We start from the raw sequence: 22,311 nt of genomic DNA, 5'->3' as shown, positions 1-22,311 counted from the left end.
TCGTCTCCCTCCACAGTCTTTCCTACCTGTGGGTATCGGGGAGGCTACCCTGTTGATATTTGGATTGGCGACGCCCGCGACGTCTCACGTTGGCGTCGCCCTTCACGTCCTCCCGGGCGACGCCTCGGGCGTTACCTTTACTTCAACATTGACTTTGATTCTTGCCTTGGTCGACGCTTGATGACAGCGAAGAGCTCAAGGTTTGTTCGTGCCATCCACGTGGCGCTTCTTCTATGGCTGATGGGACGTTCCGTCATTCGACTTGATCCACGTGGCGCTGCTTGTATGGATGATGGGACATTCAGTCATTCCACTGAGTCCTGACTCCTGCTGCGCCCCTGATTTCATTTTCGACGGCGCATCGTACCACTAGATACTCTACTGATACGACGTTCTCTGATTTTAACCAGCGGTGCCAGGGTCATCCTTTCATCTTCTGCCACGTGGATCAATCGTGCGGTGCATCCATTCGCGTCGTTTGGCGCTCTAACCGCTTTATTTAACTCTTCAAACTCTGAAACTATCCTCATCATTTTCTCACTCTTCATAACCTACTTACGTTCTTTCTTCTTGCACCCTTCCTTCTTGCACCCTTTCTTTTCTCACGAAGGGTTGTTCCAGCCTTCGCTTCCCTCGCTCAACCCTTGCATTTCCGGCAGTCCCTACACCCTTGACCATCCCTGATCTTGTTAAAGAATGTCTTCTCACGCTGCTTCCTCCAGGGTCAATCCCAAGGACCTGTACCCTTGGGCTTCGAGTGAACTTCTTGACGAGGGTTCATGCTTACTCTCTACCAGGGCCATAAGGGAGCACAAAGGGGATTCGTGTTCCTATGACCATCGGGCGTTCGCGAGGAGGCATGACGACGACATCGCCGTGCTCCCTTGCACTCTAGGGGAGCCAGTATGTGGAGATGAACGGGCCAACGAAGGGGTCCCTTTCTTTTACTTTTACCAGGTGGTGTTCAAGACCATCGGAGTGCGCCTACCCTTCTCCTGGTTCGAGAAGGAACTGCTGACGGAGGTCAACGTCGCTCCGGCCCAGTTATACCCCAACAGCTGGGCCTTTGTCAAAGCCTTCGACATTCTCTTCGGGTTTCTGGGTTGTGCACCCTCGGTTGACCTCTTTCTTCACTTCTTCGAGGTGAAGAGGCAGAGACACAACCTCTGGGTAACTCTCAGTAATGTACCCGGGAGAGTTCTCTTCACACCCTTCCAAAGCTCGTTCACCGGGTGAAAAGGCCGGTTCTTCAAGATCTGCCGTACTGACCTTGTCCCCGACGCTCTGGATGGGTTTCCACTGTACTGGGTGAGAGAGGAGAGGGCCCTCAAAACCAAACCCTTCAAGAAGCTGGCTCCAAGTGATCAAATAGCTTGCCGGATTCTTGTTGAGGCGGGAGGTTTTGACTCTGCCACTTTGATCAGCCTGGAGTTCAACGCTGGGACTCTCGAAAAGTACATATGTAAGAACCACTGCCTTAGAAGCCTCGGCCTTCATTGCTTTCTAACAGTGTATGTCTTGCTTCATGGTGTCTCTGACACGTTTATCTCCCTTGGTGCAGGTTCGAAAATAAACCAAGAAAGAAGGACACGACTTACTCGAGCTCTGCGGGCTGGGAAAGGGGCTTCGCCTTCCTCCAGTGCTGATTCTGACGACCACTGAGAAATGGCTTGTTCGTGTTTTTGCATGATCTGTAGCGTTTGCTCCTTTTGTGCTACTCCCATTGTATTGAACATTGCTTGTAACAACAACTTTTCTATATCATACTTGACTTTTTGCAACGCCACTTTACTTTGCATATGCTTCGCGTACCGCGCGCTTTTTCTTTCGTCCTGTTCTTCCAACGGTGCATGCCTTCACCTGGGCGACGCCTTCACATGGGCGACGCCACCCGTGGCTGCCTTGCTTTAGCACTGTTTGATCTGGCGACGCCCTGGTTTGGCGACGCCATGACCTGGGCGACGCCTTCTTTCTTGGCGACGCATCACATTACTTCAAACGGAGAAAGATAAAGGCTGAAAACCACGACACTTCTTTTTCTCAAACTGGTTTTTCCTTTTATTAGGGTGACCTCATTAAAAAACCCCCGAGGGGGAAAAAGAGCGTCCCCTTCAACTAAATTGTTACATACTGCTTACATAAGTCAGCTGAAATAAAATTTTAAGTTGGCTGCATTCCAACTGCGCGGGATAGGACCTCCATCTAAAGTCTCCAGGTTGTACGAACCGTTGCCCTTAGCCTCAGTAACTCTGAAGGGTCCGGTCCACTTGGGAGGCAGCTTATTCTCCAACTCGTATGGGTGAGCTTTCCTCATCACTAGGTCGCCAACTTGAAACTGTCGCGGCTTTACCTTAGAGCTATATTGCCGCTCTACTCTTCTCTTCATCGCTTCAGCTTTTATTCTAGCTTCTTCCCTAGCCTCGTCTAGCAGATCCAGGTTTACCCGCCTCTCTTCATTGGATTCCTCCACCACAAAGTTTTGAAAACGTGGTGAGCTTTCATGTATTTCTACTGGAATCATCGTGTCCGACCCGTAAACCAAACTGAAAGGCGTCTCCATAGTAGAGGATTGGGGCGTGGTGTGATATGCCCATACAATCCTTGGTACCTCTTCCGCCCACCCCCCTTTGGCTTTCTCTAACCTTCTTTTAAACCCCCTCAGCAGAACTCTGTTTGCCGACTCCACTTGTCCATTGGTCTGGGGGTGTTCGAGATGCGAACACTTGTTTGATTCCTACTTCAGCACACAGATTTCTCAACTGCTGACTGGCAAACTGGGTCCCGTTATCAGATATCAGGCGCCTAGGTACGCCAAAACGGCACACAATATTCTTCCACACGAAATGCTGTACCTTGTGCGCAGTGATCTGTGCAACGGGCTCTGCATCTATCCATTTGGTGAAGTATTCGATGGCGACGATCAAATACTTCATCTGCCTGATCGCCAGTGGGAACAGGACCAGGATGTTGATTCCCCATGTATGGAAAGGCCACGGGCTGTATATGGATCGCAATTCTTCTGGCGGCGCCTTGTGCCAGTCGGCGTGCTTTTGGCATTGCCTACACCGCTGGGCGTGCCGTGCGCAGTCCTCTTTCACTGTTGGCCAGAAGAAACCTGCGCGTATTACCTTGGAGGCTAAGGATCTTCCCCCTACGTGGCTCCCGCAGATGCCTTCGTGTAGCTCTGCCATTATCCTGGTGCACTCGTCGCCACTTACACATGTTCGGATAGGGTGAGTGAAACCGTGCCTGAACAACACCCTATCCACCAGGGTGTACCTTGCGGCGTTTCTTTTGACCTTTTTACCCTCTCCAGGCTCTACTGGGAGAGTCCCATCTGCCAGGTATCGTTTATAGGGCGTCATCCAGGTGTCTCCCTTGGACAAAACGCATACCTGCATCTGCTCTTCCTCAGGCACGCCCGCGTACATGCTGATGCGGGGCGCCCTCTGCATATCTTGGGTCAAAGAGCAATGACTCCTCGGCCTTCCCCTTGATGTATAAATCTGGAGGACATCCACCCTGTTGTCTTCCACGAATCTACGCGGAGCTTTGAGAGTCTCCTGGATCACTGTCCTCTGTCTACCCCCCTTGCCTGAGCTGGCCAGCTTTGCAAGCAGGTCAGCTCTGGCATTCTGCTCCCTCGGGACATGTATCAGCTCAAGAGCGTTGAACGCTCCCTTCAACAACTGGACGTATTTCAAATACGCCGCCATCTGCGGGTCCTTCGCCTGGAACTCACCCGACACCTGCCCCGTGATCAGTTGGGAGTCGCTCTTCACCAGGAGGTTCTGCGCGCCCATCTCCTTGGCCAGGAGCATTCCTGCTATCAAGGCTTCATATTCTGCCTGATTGTTACTTGCCTTGAAGGCGAAGCGCAGGGCCTGCTCGATCAGTATGCCGTTGGGTCCCTCCAAGACTATTCCCGCACCGCTCCCTTGTTGGTTGGAAGAGCCATCAACCGAGAGCAGCCACTGCGAGCCCACTTCCACCTCTTGCTCACCTCCGGGCGAAAGTTCCGCTATAAAATCTGCGTACACCTGCCCTTTGATGGACCCTCTGGGCTCATACTGGATGTCGAATTCTGACAGTTCCACCGCCCAGCGCACCATTCTTCCCGCCACATCAGGCTTGTGCAGCACCTTCTGTATAGGGAGGTTTGTCATCACCACCACTGTAAAGCTGTGGAAATAATGACGGAGCCTCCTGGCGGAGAACACTACCGCTAGCGCCGCCTTCTCCAGCACTTGATACCTCGTCTCAGCCCCCTGTAATGCCTTGCTTACAAAATAGATGGGCTTCTGACTCTGGTCCTGCTCCTGGACCAACACAAAACTAATGGCTCGCTCCGTTACAGTAAAATATAACCGGAGGGGCACGCCTGTTACCGCTTTGCAGAGGACCGGTGGCGTCGCCAGGTACTCCTTTAACTTAATGAAAGCCGCTTCGCATTCATCAGTCCATGCAAAGCGACTGTTTCTCTTGAGACACTGGAAATATGGATGCCCCTTCTCTCCCCCGGCGGAAACAAACCTTGAGAGCGCCGCCATCCACCCTGTCAGCTGTTGCACCTCCTTTACCGACGTCGGGCTTCGCATGGCAATAATCACCGCGCATTTGTCGGGGTTCGCCTCTATCCCCCTTTCTGTGAGCATAAAACCCAAGAATTTGCCGGCCTCTACCCCGAAAACACACTTTTCAGGGTTTAACTTGAGGCGGTATTTGGATATTGTGACGAATAACTCCTCCAGATCCGTCACATGCTGCGCCCTATCCTGCGACGGCACCACCATGTCGTCGACATAGGCGTACACATTCCTCCCGAGCATGGGCGCCAGGACCTTGTCCATTAGCCTCTGGTACGTGGCGCCCGCGTTTTTCAGCCCAAAGGGCATCACCTTATAGCAGTAACTGCAAGTCTCAGTCATGAATGCAGTTTTGTTCTCATCTCTGGGGTGCATCTTGATCTGGTTATACCCTGAGAAGGCGTCCAAGAAACTCAGCACCTTGCTGCCGGACGCACTGTCTACCAAGGCGTCGATGCTGGGCAGCGGGTACGAGTCCTTCGGGCATGCCTTATTCAGGTCCGTGAAGTCAACACACATCCTCCACTTTCTGTTCGCCTTTTTCACCAAAACGACGTTGGCAACCCACTCAAGGTACTGAATCTCCCTGATGTGGCCAGCACTCAACAGCTTCTGCGTTTCGTCTTTCACCACCTGCTGTCGTTCTTCATTGAACTTTCTCCTTCTTTGACGCACGGGGCGGACCGTGGCGTCCATGCTGAGGTGGTGACACAGAAAATCGGGATCGATGCCGGGCATATCCGAGGCGGACCATGCGAAGGCATCCAGGTGGCGTGAAATCACTTCCGCCACCCCTTCCTGTTCTTCTGGGCTCAACGAACTTCCTAGCTTGAATGTCTTGCCACCAATCTCCCTTTCTACGGCGTTAGCCGTTGGCTGTTCTCTGCTATCATCCTCGACGGGCGCCGCCTCTTCTACGGGCGCTGCGTCCTCAGGGCTTTCCTCCATTGGTGCATCAGCTTCGGGCGTCACCTTCGCTGGTAGGGCCTCGTCAGGCGTCGACCCAGCGGGCGCCGCCTCAACCATCGTCGTGTCCGCGCTGGGCGGACGTTCATACACCATGAACACGCCTCTCTTCGTTTTCAGGCTGTTCTCATAGCATTTCCTTGCCTCCTCCTGGTCTGACCTGATGACTATCACCTGGCCCCTGAGGTCCGGCAGCTTCATCTTCAGGTGACGGGTGGAGGACACCGCGTTCAGACGGTTTAATGCCGGTCTGCCCAGCAAAATATTGTAGGCAGAATTGGCGTTCACGACAAGGTACCGGATGTTTTCGGTACGGGAGGCCTCTCCGTTTGTGAACGTAGTCCTCAACTCCAGGTAGCCCCGGACTTCCACTTGGTTATCCCCGAACCCGTACAGGCATCCCGTATAGGGACTCAACAGATCGGGGGACAACCGTAACTTATTAAAGGTCGACAGAAACATGACGTCTGCCGAACTTCCTTGGTCCACAAGCACTCTGTGCACCTTCCTTCCGGCTGTCACGACTGAGATGACAACGGGGTCGTTGTCGTGGGGTACCACGTCTCGGAGGTCTCCTCTTGTGAACACGAGATCTGACTCCCACGGCTCTCCCGAGAGTCTCTCTTCGATCGAATGGACCCCCCTCGCGTATTTCTTCTGCTGGGAGGCGGTGGGTCCTCCGCCAGAAAAACCTCCAGCAATGGTGTGGACCTCGCCAAGCACAGGCATCTCGTGTGCTGGTTCTTCCGCCTACGGCGGCGACAAGGTGGTGGTCGTCGTGGGCTCCGCGACATAATCCTTCAAAAACCCAGTCCTCACCAGCTCATCTAGCTGGTAGCCCAACGACAGGCAATTATCAATGTGGTGCCCGAAAGCCTCGTGGAATTCGCACCAAGAGTCTTTACGGGGCTCCAACACCTTGTCGGTCTTCGCCGGTCGCCTCAGCCTCTCAGCTATGCTAGGCACGGCGATCAAATCCTTCAACTCAACCACGAAGTTGTACCTCGCCGGTCTCGCTCTTTCTCTGGCCGGGCGATCGCCTCCCGCTGGACCCCGTGGCTGGGGCTTTCTGGCTTCGTAGGGGCGTCTCGCCTCTGGCTTCTTCCTTCCCGTCGTGGTCTCATTGACCCTGACGGGTTGAGCTCGCGCCGGTCCCCTTGGGCGTGAGGGTACGACACTGGTGCGCTTCACACACACCTCCCCTTCAGAAGCAATATGTTCTACCGCCCTACGCCGTAGTTCAGCGAAAGTCCTAGGGCGGTTGCGGATGATGGATTCTCCAAAGGGACCGGGGCATACGCCTTTCACGAATGCGTACACGATCATAGGCTCCTCTGTCGTCCCGACCTTCACGACCTGGGCCCCGAATCGATTGATGTACTCCTTAAGGGTCTCCCTTGGTATTGCTTCACATCAAACAAGTCGTAGGAAACTGGTGGCGGGGCCTTGTTTGCTAAGTATTGTTCCCTGAACAATCGTGACAGTTGGCGGAAAGATGTGATATGACCATCTGGAAGGCTGATGAACCAATCCATGGCCATCCCGGTCAGGGTGCTCATAAAGAGCTTGCACTTGGCAGCGTCAGAACCGCCTACCAGGACCATCTGTGTGTGAAATGCAGCAAGGTGCGTCTCTGGGTCCTCCATCCCAGTGAAGATCACCTTGGGCCCCGCGAACGTGTTCGGGATCACTGCATCTAGGATCTCCTGCGAGAAGGGAGTGGAAAACTCCCTTGGTGGGGAATGGTTCTCCATCTCGTCATGTCTAGGCCGCCTCCGGTCATTTCTCAGGCCCTGGCGCAACTCCTCATTGACGCGGTGGAGCTCTTCGTTTCGCTCATGCGAGGGGTCGAGATCTGCCTGCATGCGTTCCTGCTCCATTTTCGACTCCGCCATGTCCTGCTGCAGCCCCCTCATTATCTCCAGGACCTGTTGCATGGATAGTTCTGCTGGGGCTGCGCGTGCTGTACGTCGTCTGGTGGGGGCCATTGTCACTCCAACCTCCTCCAACGTTACTACGACTTAGCAGATTTTCTCCGAACTTGTGATGGGACTGATGTTTTATATCAGCCCCACGGTGGGCGCCAAATGTTCCGTCCGGTTGACCGGGACGTCTTCGTGCGCGACCTCAACCGTCAGCTAGGGACTCCTTCCCACTGGTTACCTGTGGATTCCTGCAAAAAAGAGGACAAAGAGGCGCCCTAGCGGCCATTTGCACTCCGACGCTCAAGTCAGCCAGCAAGAAACACCAAAACTGTTCACCTACGTCTCTGAGCACCGCATATGGCACTCTGAAGGTGATAAAAAGAAATGTGTATATGTGTGTGTTTTCTCCCTCAGGCAAAAATCTTTCCCCCAGTCCCTTGTACGTAACCTTAAGCACGAGCAAGCAACTAGAGAGTTCTCTGGAGTTTGCCAAAAGTTCCAACCCCCTTTCCAACATTCTCCGCACTATTTAAACTACCCAAGCATTTAAAGCGCCTTAAAGCGCTTTTAATCACAAACGTAACGCACTCATTAAAGCGTTTAATTAGAAAACGTAGCGCATTTAAGACGTTGAAACGCTTGGGAGCCATCATAGTACCTGAACGCTCGAAACGGAAACTGTATTGAATGACTTTAATTACCTGGCACCTGACTGGAGAGTGGTGACTTTTTGGGTGCCAACTCATGCCCCCAATTATCTAGTCACTTACTTTGAGAGCGTATCTGCCCTCCTCTCGCACCCTGCACCCGGCTACCCTAGGCGTGACCTTCCTCTTGAGTCGTATCTATCCCAAAGGCGTCTCTGGGGCGGCAGGAGTACTTCACGAGTTAGGCTGCCCTACACTGGTGCTATCACTATGGCCTTGAAGCCACCTTTTCCTTCTATTTATCGCTACCCCGGGCTATCGGGACCTGAGGCCTTCCCTCGGCGTCGTTCCCTCCATGGTCTTTCCTACCCATGGGTATCGGGGAACCACACTGAGATTGCCTTGTTTTAGTACTATCTGAACTGGCGACGCCCTGGTTGGGCGACGCCTTCACCTAGGCGACGCCTTGTCTCGGCAACGCTTCCTCTGGGCGATGCTGGCACTTGGCGTCCCTTCACCTCGGCGACGCTCTTCGTTGACTTTGACCTTGACTTAGTCAACGCCCGGATACGGGACGGTACAACACCAAAGCAAGAAACAATAAAATCAACAAAAGTACTACTAGAAGTGATGACAATTATGGAAAAACAAGACTAAGACAAAACTTGTAAAGATTCAAAAAGGAAAATACTCAAACATATGATAGGCAAAAGAATTAAAACAGCAAGCAAACTCAAAATAAGCCTAAAACAGAAACTTAAATTGCATGAAATTAAAAGAGCTCTTGAAATAAAGTGCTACACAACTCAACAATTAAACAAGAACACACCTAAACTCATGATACCACATGATGTGATTCCACTAGCACAATTAGAACGACTCTTGACATTCTTAGGAATCATCTTGAGTTGGTTATGAGATAGGCACTTTATCATAGAATTGGATCAAGGTTCTATGAACAAGAACTCACCAAAACTAGTGCCAAAACACAAACTCATATCGAAGTTCCAATTATAGTCAAATTGAACCGAACAAAAAGGAACAAAAGCTAAGCAAACTGAAATAGAATGCTGGAAATTAAAATGTACTGAACCAAAAGCTGGAAAATGAAGAAGAAAGATGAAGAACAACAAGGAACACAAAAGAACCGAAGCAACACAATTAAAATCTGAAAATGACGAACCAAAAACAACAAGGAAACAAGCTAAGACAAGGAAATAACAAAAGAAGAAAGGAAGGAGAAAAGAATGCTCATGAAGATGGATGTGTGGTTGGATGATCACGCCACTAGAAGGATGGTTGCTCCTAGATGAGTGTGCTGCCGCCACTTGAGGACACCATGGATCCTTCAAGATAAGACTAGAGAAGAAGGCTCGAAAGCTCTCAAATGATCACTCAAAATTTGAGTATAGTTTCTTTACTCTCAATTCCAATATGAATTTTACAAAGGGAGCACCTCTATTTATAGCCTAAGGTGCTGAAATGCAAGCTACACAAATTCAAATTTCCCTCCTAAACATGTTCTAGAACCGGCTTCAATTACAAGGCATGATGAAGGTGTGACCTCTTCCTTCACTTTGGCACCTCCTATTCTACTCCTACACCTATCTACTAACGCACCCCCCTCCTAAAGCTCCTAAATAAATCCTACAAGATGCTATAACAAAAGAGGTTTCTAATGTTTCCCTCTAAGCACCTTCAACCAAAGAAATTACAAAAGGAGAAAATAATTGTCCCCTAGCTCCTAAAGCTTTGAACATGCTTCTTGTAAGCCTTTGAGGTGGGCTTTGACCTCCATGGGCGTCCTCCATTTGTGCGTCTACCTCTTCTTGATCTTGTTGATTGGACTCCATGTCCACTTGAGCTTGATCTCCATCATCTTCCAAGCACAAAAGCAAGCAAGAATCAAGTGATGAAAGTGAAGAAGAAAACCTTAGTTTGCTGTCCTAGAAGTTTAGTAGATTCTTGAAGAGAAATCGCAACAAAGAAAGGTATGGCAATAAGAAAACTAGTGATTTCAATTCTAACAATTATACTTGTTTTGGTTGTGGTGAACAAGGGCACATTAAAGCTGATTGCCCAAACAAAGAAAGCAATGAAAAGAAACCAAGCCACAAGGAGAAAAAGGGAAAATAAAGTATATTGCTTGGGATGAGAATGAAGTCTTCTCATCAAGTTCCTCATCAAGTGAAGATGAAAAAACAAACATATGCTTGATTGCAGAAGGAGATGATGAGTCATGTAGCTCAAGCAATGTAAGTTCATGTGCTTCCCTAAGTGCTGAAAATTATAGTAAATTGCTTCAAGCTTTTCAAGAAACTCATGAAGAAGCTAACTGATTGGTTCTCTCAAACAACCGTTTGAAAGGGCTTAACAACTGGCTTGAAAAGAAGGTTAAAACACTTGAAGAAGAGCTGGAAAAATCAAAAATTGAGTTTGAAAAACTTGAAAAACATTGCAAAAACTCTTCTCATGTGTGTGACTCTCTTGCTTGTGAAAATTGTGAAAATCTTGAAAAGAAAGTACATTATCTTGTTAGAATTGTGGATAAGCTTTCAAAGGGAAAATCCAACTTTGAGAATGTCTTGGCAACTCAAAATTGTGTTTTTGGAAAAGCTGGATTAGGTTTTAATCCACAGAACAAGCAAGATAATTTTTCAAAAAGAATTTCTCAAAACAGCCAGTAAAACAACCGATTGTTAAGTCAAAACAACCGATTGTTAACTCCATCCTTGTGTTTGATGGAATGATGGAGTTGCTGATGTGCTTTAGAGTAGGATCTGGGGTAGCTTATCTTTGTAATCCACTCTTTGCTGAATCTAAAGCTTGAGTGTTTTCAAATCTTGTATGTTTAAAGTGTTTTTCAAACTAAGTGAAAAACAACCTGTTGTTTTGTCGAAACAACCGATTGTTTTATACTTAGGTGTTTTTAAAAAAGTTTGAAAACTGTTTTGGATGGTTGACTTGCTGTCAAACCAAAACAACCGATTGATTCGCTCTTTCAACCGATTGTTTGTTTGAAATACTAACATAAACATTTTTGTTAGTTAAGTGAGCTTTAAATGTTTTTATAACTGAATACGCTCCTGCTTTAAATGCTTTGATCAAGATTTGAAAGCTATAAATAGTTTGTTAATGTTTTATAACAAACAATAAGAAAGAAAAACATATTTGAGTTTTTCAAAGAGCTTTTCAAAGATTTGAGTTTTCACTTTGAGCTTTGGTTATTCAAGAGAGAAGTGGAATATGATTACTCTGTATTGATTTCAGTTGATTCTGTAACAGTATAATTCGTTCTAAGAACTTTGTACATTCTGGTGTTGTAAAGCCAAGAAGGGTTGTGTACTCTTGAGGTTGTCAAGATCAACATTCTTGGTGTGTGTGTGATGAGCCAAAGGAAGTGTGTTTCTTGAGGGGATCAAGGTCACTTCTTTGGTGGTGTGTGTATGTAATCTGGTTTTGATTACCTAGTGGATTCCCTAGTGGTTTCTAGGAAACTGGATGTAGTTTAAGAGTGAACCAGTATAAACTGTTTGTGCATCTCTCTCTTCCTTAAACTCTTTAAATTCAGTTGTTGTTATTTTTACTGGTATAAACAACCGATTGTTTTTCTGGTGCTTTACTATTTTAAGCTTTGTTTCTTGGCTAACTGAATTCCTAATCTGGTTTCTTGCAAATAATTTCATTCTAGACTAAAACGTTTGCGAAAACCCTCTTTAAACAATTCACCCCTCTAGTTTAAAGTCATACATTCTAACAAAATTGAATGTTCCTGAAACTTTGCATGTTGCCATTAGTATAAAAAAAATTAAAAACAACAAGCTATTATCTCTACAACACCAAAAAAGTCACGTTTCACCAATTATACATCCAAAATAGTAGCACATTTGTTTGCAAAAGCATCTTGCTTATCATTTGATTTAGAAATTCATTTTTACATCTATGGATTCAACTTAATTGACAAATTGTTTTCTACTTTGTGGAATTTTGTATCTTTTTGCTTTAGCAATTTTCTAGTTCTAAAGATTTCATAGTTAAAGGTTTAGTAAGGATTCTTTGAGTCTTCTTTTGTGCTTTTCTTGATTGTCTTTTCTTCTTCCCTAAAGTTTTGTGGTGATTTGACTTTGAGCAAGTGTGGTTTGCTTTGGCATCTTTCACTTGAGAATTATCCAATCCACAAGCGAGACTTTGGTTAAGAAAAGAAAATTTTTCTTTTAGTGCTTACTTCCTTTTTCTTCATTTTGGTTGTGAGCAATTTTGCTTTCTAACTTGATTTCTCTAATTGTTTGTTCTTTGTGATTTGTGTTTGTTTGTTAATATGGATAATCTTTCTAGTGGTGAATCTTCTAAGCCTCATTCTCGTAAAAAAGCTTTTTTAATTGGAGAATTGAAGGAAGCTAAAAGAACCATTGCACAAAAAGAAGAGGAAATGAGACAATTGGAGGAAAGACTCCAAAGATTGGAAATGATGAATGAAAGACCACAAAAACAAAGGAGACATCATCATAGATATGAATCAATAAGTTCTCAAAATTATGGTGGCTTTGATGAAGAAACCGAATGGAGGAGGCACCAACATTATGAAGATAGGCACCAAAATGTGGCTAAGCCTTATTTTCCATATGTAAAATTACCTAGTTTTAGTGGAGATGGTGATCCTAATGTGTATTTAGGATGGAAGGCTAAATGTGAACAAATTTTTAATGTGCATGAGGTCCAAGATGACCAAAAGGTAAAATTAGCCTCCCTATAATTTTTAGACTATGCCATGCAATGGTGGCATAAACTTGTAATGGACATTGGGCTAAACAAGAGACCACCTGTGGTTTCTTGGAATGATTTAAAAGAATACATGCATGCTAGATTTTTGCCTCCACATTATAGGAAAAACCTTTTCTTAAAACTCCAAAGGTTTCATCAAGGCATGCTTAGTGTGTGATGTGATTCCACTAGCACACTTTGAATGATTCTTGACATTCTTAGGAATCATCTTGAGTTGGATATGAGATAGGCACTTTATCATAGAATTGGATCAAGGTTCTATGAACAAGAACTCACCAAGACTAGTACCAAAACCCAAACTCATATGGAAGTTCCATGTATTGTCAAATTGAACTGATTAAAATGGAACAAAAGGCAAGAATACCGAAAGAATTGCTGGAAAATTAAAAGCACCGAACCAAAATAAAAAACAAAAGAAGAACAGCCAGCTGAAATTCAAAATGCCAAACCAAAAAGACAAGGAACACAAACTAAGACATGAACATGAAAAAAGTAGGAAGGAAGGAGAAGAGAAAGCTCATGAAGATGGAGGAATGGTTGGATGATCACGCCACTTAGAGGATGGTGACTCCAAGATGAGTGTGCAAGCCGCCACTTGAGGTAACCATGGAACTCTCAAGATAAGACTAGTGAAGAAGGCACAAAGCTCTCCAATGCTGTCTAAAAAATTGAGTATAGTTTCTCTAATCAAAATTCAAAATCTGAATTGTACAAGCTAAGCACCTTTATTTATAGCCTAGAGGTGCTGAAAAATAGGTGGGAAAATTCAAATAAACTCATTTGAAATTCCCACCAAAAACAAGTCACATGGGAGGTGTGACCTTTTTCTACTATGACACCTCCTAAAAACTACACCTACACCACTCTCCTAAGTCACATGGACAATGTGACTTTATTTTTACATTTTCACACTCCTTTATTTAATAACCACACCTCCTAAAACTATACAAGAGTATTTCAAAGCTTGGCCTTGCCCCTCATGGGATGGACTTGGGCTCTTTGGGCTTTGGCCTTCTTGGGCTTGGGCTTGGGCTTGGGCCTCATCTTTATTTTATGTCTTCTTTTAATTTTGAGAAGACTAGAAGGAAGAACTTCAAATGTGAGGGTGGATGTCCTCTTCCTCCATTAATAAAAGCCTCCTTTATTTGATTCTCATCATACTCCTCGAGTTGGAGAGAATTTGTCCACGAATTCTGAATCCCTGCATATAACAAAGTCAGTTTATTCTTACAATTAAAAGTGGAAGAAAAAGGAAAACATGACTTAGAATTTGGAAACAATGGGATTTTAGAAAAGGAGGTTCTATAAAACGACCAAGTTGGAAACATTTGTTTAGGAATGATGATATCTTTTGGAAAAAGTCCTCTTAAATGGTGACAACCATTAGGAGGTATGAAAAAATCATCCCTAACATTTTTAAACCAAGATGGTGGTGAAGTAAGAACCTTTGGTAATGAAAAAGATAAGGAAGGAAAACACCTTGGATGTGAAAGTATAAGACCCATGTCAACTTGACCATCTTTGTCTTTCTCATTTTTATTTATGCTAGGTGGGTGAGTGAGGTCTTGTTTTACCTTGTTTAGCTTGAAGATTTGCTTTTGTGGACAATGAAGAGCTATGTGCCCAAAACCTAAACATTTAAAACATTTGATATTTGAAGTTTTGGTAGGTGACTTAGGAGTAGAAGGATTTGTAGTAGAAACATTTTTTGGAAACAAGGTTTGTTTGGAAAAATTGGAAGGAGAATTTTGAGTAGAAATTTTGTTGGCATCCTTCCTAGAAGAGTTGTAGAAATCATCATCATGAGGATTTTTGAAAGTTGTTTTCAAAAGATAGGATTCCACCTTGATGGCTTTGCGAAACACTTTCTTTAAAGAAGAGTACTCATTTAATTCTACAAATTCTCTAATATCTCTTCTCAAACCACGTACAAACCATTTTATCTTTGACTCTTCATTAGCATGTATATTCATTTTAGTCAAAGTTGTTTCAAAATCTTTAAAGTATTCATCTACCATCCTATGTCCTTGAGGAAGCCTTTGGAACTTCAACAAGTGTTCCTTCCTAGAAGGAGGAACAAACCTCGTGCGCATACGCTCTTTCAAAGGATTCCAAGAAACCACGGGAGGTTTCTTGCGATATATAATGTCCATTACAATTTTATGCCACCATTCTTTGGCATAGCCCAAAAAGGATGAAGAAACTACCCTAAGTTTATCGTCATCTTGGACCTTATACACATGAAAATAATGGTCAACCTTAGCCTCCCAATCTAAATACACATTAGGATCACTATCACCATTTAAACTAGGGACTTTGGCACAAGAAATGTTGAACACTTGGTGATATCTTTGGTCACGGTTATAGCTCTCTTCATGAGAATGGTGGTGAGGCTTCCTTCTTTTATGTTCCTCTTCACGGCCAAAGTCATTTGAAGAACCTCTTGATGAAGGTCTATGTGAATGATGCCCACCATTGATAGAGTGAGATGGCCTAGCTTGTTGCACCTCCATCTTTTGCAATTTTTCTTCCAAACGCCTAATGGTGTGTTGAGCTTCATGCAATTCACAAAGGACTGAAGCTTTGGAAGGAGAGTGCTGCTTGTAAGATTCACCACTTGAATAGCCAGCCATTTGCAAATGAAAACAGCAAACACACAAAAACAGCAAACAAGTCAAGAAACAAAGTTAGCAAAAAAAATGAATTTGGCAACCAAATTGCCGAAGTGAATTTGGCCAGAAAAAGAAGTCACTCTCAAAGAAATAATGTCCCTGCACCAAGATGATCTTGATATCTTGGAATCCTCAAATGAAAGATGTCAAAGCAAGGCACACCAATCTCAAAGCCAACCACAACAAAACCAATGAAGCAATAAAGACAAATAAGAAAAAGTATAAGCAATGAAAGGCTAGAACAAAAGGAATACTAGATGTTTGACAAACTCAAAGATTAAGGAACAAAAGACAAGCAAGAAAATAAGGAACTCAATGAGAAAGTAGGCACACAAAAGAAAACTTAAAGAAAAGCACTAGAGTAGATGAAGAAAACAAAAAATTAGCTACAGGAAAATATTTTGATGCAAACTGTGCTTGATGTTCACTGATTTAAATGGAATGATATAAAGCGAACTGGATTATGAAATTTTAACCACACAAACTTCAAGATCTTAGCTCAAAAATGGCACTGGAATCACGCAAAAAAAGTAAGCCAATTAATTGAGATAAATTTTTCAAAATCGCTGCCAGATTACCGTATTTTTTTTCGGCAGAATTGTACACTTTTTGTATTTTATTTATCAATTTTTGTGTACTTTGAATTTTTGAGTACTTCTTTTTTCTATTATTTTCTAACACTTTGAAGATCACAAATCCAGAATTTCAGAATTTTCCAGTAAGTAAATCAATTGCAATAAGGAAAAACAGTAAGCACGTTTTCAGAAAATAGAGGAATCCTAATAGGAATGAAAAACAGAATTATGAACTAGCAAAGACATAATGGAAAAATGATGTGTAGGAACTTGTATAGGTCTAAAATACAAGCAAGAACTCAATCTAAAACAGAAAATGCACAAAGGATCAAGTATCAAACTCAGAAAATTATATGACACTAAAGCAAGAAACAACAAATTCAATAAAAGTACTACAAGAAGTGATGACAATTATGGAAAAACAAGACTAAGACAAAACTTGTATGGATTCAAAAAAGGAAAATACTCAAACATATGATAGGAAAAATAAAGAAAACAGCAATAAAACTCAAATAAGCCTAAAAACAGAAACGTAAATTGCAAGAAATTAAAGAGCTCTTGAAAGTAAAGTGCTACACAACTCAAAAATTAAACAAGAACACACCTAAACTCTTGATACAACATGATGTGATTCCACTAGCACACTTTGAATGATTCTTGAAATTCTTAGGAATCATCTTGAGTTGGATATGAGATAGGCACTTTATCATAGAATTGGATCAAGGTTCTATGAACAACAACTCACCAAGACTAGTACCAAAACCCAAACTCATATGGAAGTTCCATGTATTGTCAAATTGAACCGTTTAAAATGGAACAAAAGGCAAGAATACTGAATAGAATTGCTGGAAAATTAAAAGCACCGAACCAAAATAAAAAACAAAAGAAGAACAGCCAGCTGAAATTCAAAATTCCGAACCAAAAAGACAAGGAACACAAACTAAGACATGAACATGAAAAGAGAAGGAAGGAAGGAGAAGAGAAAGCTCATGAAGATGGAGGAATGGTTGGATGATCACGCCACTTAGAGGATGGTGACTCCAAGATGAGTGTGCAAGCCGCCACTTGAGGTAACCATGGAACTCTCAAGATAAGACTAGTGAAGAAGGCACAAAGCTCTCCAATGCTGTCTCAAAAATTGAGTATAGTTTCTCTAATCAAAATTCAAAATCTGAATTGTACAAGCTAAGCACCTTTATTTATAGCCTAGAGGTGCTGAAAAATAGGTGGGAAAATTCAAATAAACTCATTTGAAATTCCCACCAAAAACAAGTCACATGGGAGGTGTGACCTTTTTCTACTATGACACCTCCTAAAAACTACACCTACACCACTCTCCTAAGTCACATGGACAATGTGACTTTATTTTTACATTTTCACACTCCTTTATTTAATAACCACACCTCCTAAAACTATACAAGAGTATTTCAAAGCTTGGCCTTGCCCCTCATGGGATGGACTTGGGCTCTTTGGGCTTTGGCCTTCTTGGGCTTGGGCTTGGGCTTGGGCCTCATCTTTATTTTATGTCTTCTTTTAATTTTGAGAAGACTAGAAGGAAGAACTTCAAATGTGAGGGTGGATGTCCTCTTCCTCCATTAATAAAAGCTTCCTTTATTTGATTCTCATAAGTGTGGATGCTTATTTTAAGGAACTTGAAACGCTTTTAACTATTATAAACATGCATGAAAGTGAGGAGTCCAAAATGGCTCGCTTTGTAAGTGGTCTTAAAAGGGAAATCCAAGATGTGGTAGAATTATATGAGTATACTTCTTTAGACTCGTGAAAATGAGAAGTAAATGAGAACTAAAAGTGAAAATGAGAAGTAAAGGAAGGAAATGATAAACCTTGTCACACTACCTTATCAACTAAATCACTAATGTAGACTCGTGCTTTGTCTCAACTTGAACCTTTAAGGTATTCTTCTTCTTTTTCTTTTTCATTACCCAAGATTCCTACTTCCACTTCATCTTGGTTAAAAGATGTTAGGGATGATTTTTACATACCTCCTAATGGTTTTCACATTTAAAGAGGACTTTTTCCAAAGAATATCATCATTCCTAAACAATTTTTTCCAACATGGTCTGTCTATAGGACCTCATTTTCTGAACTACCAACGCTTACAAATTCTAAGTCAAATTCGCATTTCTCTTATTCTACTGTTAAATTTGATAGAAAATTGTCTTGTTATATGCAGGAGTACTAAATTCGTGGTCGAATTCTATCCTGTTAGAATTGATGGCTAGAACAAGAGAGAGGGGGGGGGTGAATTGTTTTCGAAAGATTCTCAAATTACTTTGCTTAGAAAGAACCTTTAACAATTATTCCAGAAAAACAATTCAGAAAACCAATATAGAAAACAAACAAAACATGGTATCAGAAATTCAATCGGTTGAAATTACGATTCAATCAGTTGTTTATGACAACGAAAATTGCAAACAATTAATGAGAGAGGAGATAGAGAGAATTACACTTAGAGCTATATTGGTTCACTCAATCACAGAGCTACATCCAGCCCTCAGCCAAACTACTGAGTATTCACTAGGCAATCAATCACAGATTACACATACACCAACCACAAAGAAGTGACTTTGAATCCCACAAAGCCTTCTCAGCTTCTTTGCACACAACAAACACCTCAAGCCAGAATCACACTGACTTTACAGGATTTTGTCACAGTTCTATAGAAAGTAATATTGAACAATTACAAGAACTTGAACAAGATAGGAAAACACCTGGAATCTCTATACACCAGAACCCTATCGATCAGTTCTCTGAATCACAGCAAAGCTTCAAAGCAATCTTGCTAAAGAAAAACATGGTAGAAAACTTTTCTCAAATCATTCGTAATCTCTCAAATCAAAACTCAATCAAAGTAAAACTCTTTTCTGTTTCATCAATCTCCTTTTGTTAAAAACTAAGACTCATTTTGTATACCTTGAAAATCTATCATCACTTCAGTTTTGAACGATCAAAACAGTTAAAACAAATTGTCAAAAAGTTGTTGTGAAAACACACATTTAATTGGTTAAAATCACGATTCCACCGATTGAATGGTCTTGTCAGTTATGCAACTGATTCAAAAAATAGTTTTAAAACAGCTCTGCCAGCTAAGTGACAAACAATCGATTATTTTGAAACTTTAATCAGTTTTTTTCCCTTTGCATGGAAAAACACTTTAAGCTTTAAAAACACTGATCTTACAACAATTCTAAACCCCAAACCAAAACCTAAACCTAAAACAACACAGAGCTTCAGGCTTTAAGAAGATTTGGCACATCAAAGCTTCCCATCTTCAACATCTCCAACTTGGGGGGACTGATGTGACCCAAAAATACATGATGATGACCAAGGATGCTAAACTTAAAGGGTCATCTCAACAAGCAAATAAAGATGTCACCAATAGGAAGAATGGTCAAGGACCAAAACATTTGAAGTTCTTCCTATTAGTGTTCTTAACATTTGTAATTTCTTAAGAGTAGATTTAAAATAAAACATAAAAAGGAAGTATGAAAGGAGTATAGGACTTATTAGAAGTAGTACCAAAAGTCACTTTCGATGAAGAATATGATTTATTGGACGAAATTTTCTAAATTGCCTTTTCACTTGCTCCTTCTCACTTTGGGAGCTCTCAATGCCTTTTCACTTGCTCCTTCTCACTTTTTGCCTTTTGAATAACCGGCCCTCTACTCTATATAAGAGGTGTTTGGCTCTTGTAAAGACACATTAGATTGAAATTGAAGTAAAGTTACTTTTCTCAAATTGAGAGATATTTTGTGAGACTTGTTCTCCTTCTCCTAGTCTTATCTTGTGGGTCTTTGGGAGCTCTCAATGGGTGGTATTCTTCACTCATCATGGAGCCATTCACCTTCCAAGTGGCGTGACCATTCCCTTGTCTATAACCACATAAGTCTTTCCACCCTTTTCATCTTCTTCTTCCATTTCCATGTCATATCAAAATTCTAAAACATGTCTTGTTCATTTGTTTGATGTTTCAATCGGTTGAAAGTTGTTATTGTGTGGTTCTAATCGGTTGTGATGAGTTGTTCTTCATTTTGTTCGGTTCAAATGCTTCCTTACATCATTTTAATTAGTTCCAACCAGTTATTTAGACCTTTCAACCGGTTGAGAGAAAGAGCCAATCGGTTAGCCTCTTCATGAGTTTCATTGAATGCATCAAACAATTGTTACCTTTACTTGAGGATGAATAACTCATGCTACTTTTTAATGAAGCTTTAAGGCACATATTTTCTTCTTCATTATCTGAAGAGTTTGAGGATGAGACTTCATTGTCATCCCATGCTACATAGGTCTTTTTGGTTTTCCCTTTTTCTCCTTCTTGAAGTCTGGCTTTTCTTTGGCTTCATTATTGGGGCATCCAGCCTTGATATGACCCTATTCTCCACAACCATAGCAAGTGTACTTGTTAGTATTAAATTCACTAGATTTTTTTGAACCATACCTTTTTGAAGCTTGTCTTTTCTTCAAGAACTTGCTAAATTTCTTTGATAGAAGACTCATGGTGTCTTCATCACTCCCACTAGAGTCTAGTTGCTGTTTGTGGTTGCAAGATTTGAGTGTTATGCCCTTGTTGTGCTTGTCCTGACATTCTTGGACAACAAGCCTACTTTTCAAGCTCATGTTCCCTAAGCTTACCAAACAATGCAGCAACTGTCATAAATGTTAAATCTTTGGATTCTGAGATGGTAGTGACCTTTGGTTGCCATGATCTATCAAGACACTTCAGTATCTTGATGTTCAGCTCCTCCTTATTAAACATCTTACCAAGACTCATAAAATCATTTACAATGTGAGGAAACCTTTTCTGAACATCACAAATGGTTTCTCCCTTCTGCATTCAAAAGAGTTCATACTCTTGAATCAGAGCATGCTTCCTAGCTCGCTTGACATCATTTGTTCCTTCATGTGTGACCTCTAGGATGCCCCCACATTTCCTTTGCAGAGCTACACTGTGAAACCCTGAAAAATTCATCACAGCTCAAAGTAGAGGTTATTATATTTTTGGCAATCCGATCAAACTTGGCTTTTTTACTTTCAGCCTCAGTTCACTCAGATGAAGGTTTATCAATTAAAACCTCATCTCTTTTGACTTGAGGTATAAAGGGACCATTTTCAATCGTTTCCCAAATACCCTTATCAGTTGAGTGCATAAAGATTTTCATTCTCACCTTCCAAAACTGGTAATTAACCCCACAAAACAGTTGTGGCCTGTTTATGGAAGCACCTTCCCTAAAAGGCATTTTGTCAGCAATTAAAAAGATTTTTCAAAAAAAATAGAAACAAGAACTTGAGTATTTTTCAAGAACCTAGCTCTTGATGCCAATTGTTAGAATTGATGGCTTAAACAAGAGCGGGGGTGAATTGTTTTATGAAAGATTTTCGCAAAGACTTGATTTAGCATGAATCTTTATGAAACAAACTAGATAAGCACTTAAGGAAAGCAATCAAACAATCCAACAGAAACAGTTATCATAATTTTAACCGATTGTTAAACCTTCGTTTTAATCGATTGTTTATACCAGCAACAAAAAGGAAATTATCAAACAGTTATGGAGAGTTTGAGAGAAAGAGAATTTTACACTACAGGTTTATACTGGTTCACTCACACATGAGCTACATCTAGTTCTCATAACAACCTCTGAGTTCCACTAGTAATCAAAACCAGATTACAACACACACACAAAGAGGTAACCTTGCAACCCACAAGATTTACTCACCCTCTTTGAAATACCAAACACCTCAAGACATAACAACCTCTATCTTTACAGGATTTCAAACACACACAACAGTTTAAAGAAGTACTATTACAAGTATCTAGACAAGGATAGAAAACACCTGAATTTTCACAATACAGGAAACTCCTATGATCAGAACTTGTTACCAAAAAAAACTTGAATAACAATCTTGCACTTTGAAAAACTCATTTCAAAAACAAATCTCTTTCTTTGATCTCAAATCTGTATCAATACTTGTTGTATTTGAATGTGTATTTTGCTTTGAAAGAGAGGCTATATTTATAGCACTTGAAATGTAGCCATTTATGGCAGTTTTAATCATGGAATCGGTTAAAACAAGTTTTCAAAAGTCTGTTATGAAAACACACATTTAACCGGTTGAAAGCACGATTTAACCGATTGAAT

Source organism: Phaseolus vulgaris, chromosome 3, assembly GCF_000499845.2.
Source record: "Phaseolus vulgaris cultivar G19833 chromosome 3, P. vulgaris v2.0, whole genome shotgun sequence".
NCBI lineage: Eukaryota > Viridiplantae > Streptophyta > Magnoliopsida > Fabales > Fabaceae > Phaseolus > Phaseolus vulgaris.
The sequence above is the reverse complement of the archived record's forward strand: the minus strand, read 5'-3'. Positions refer to the sequence as shown.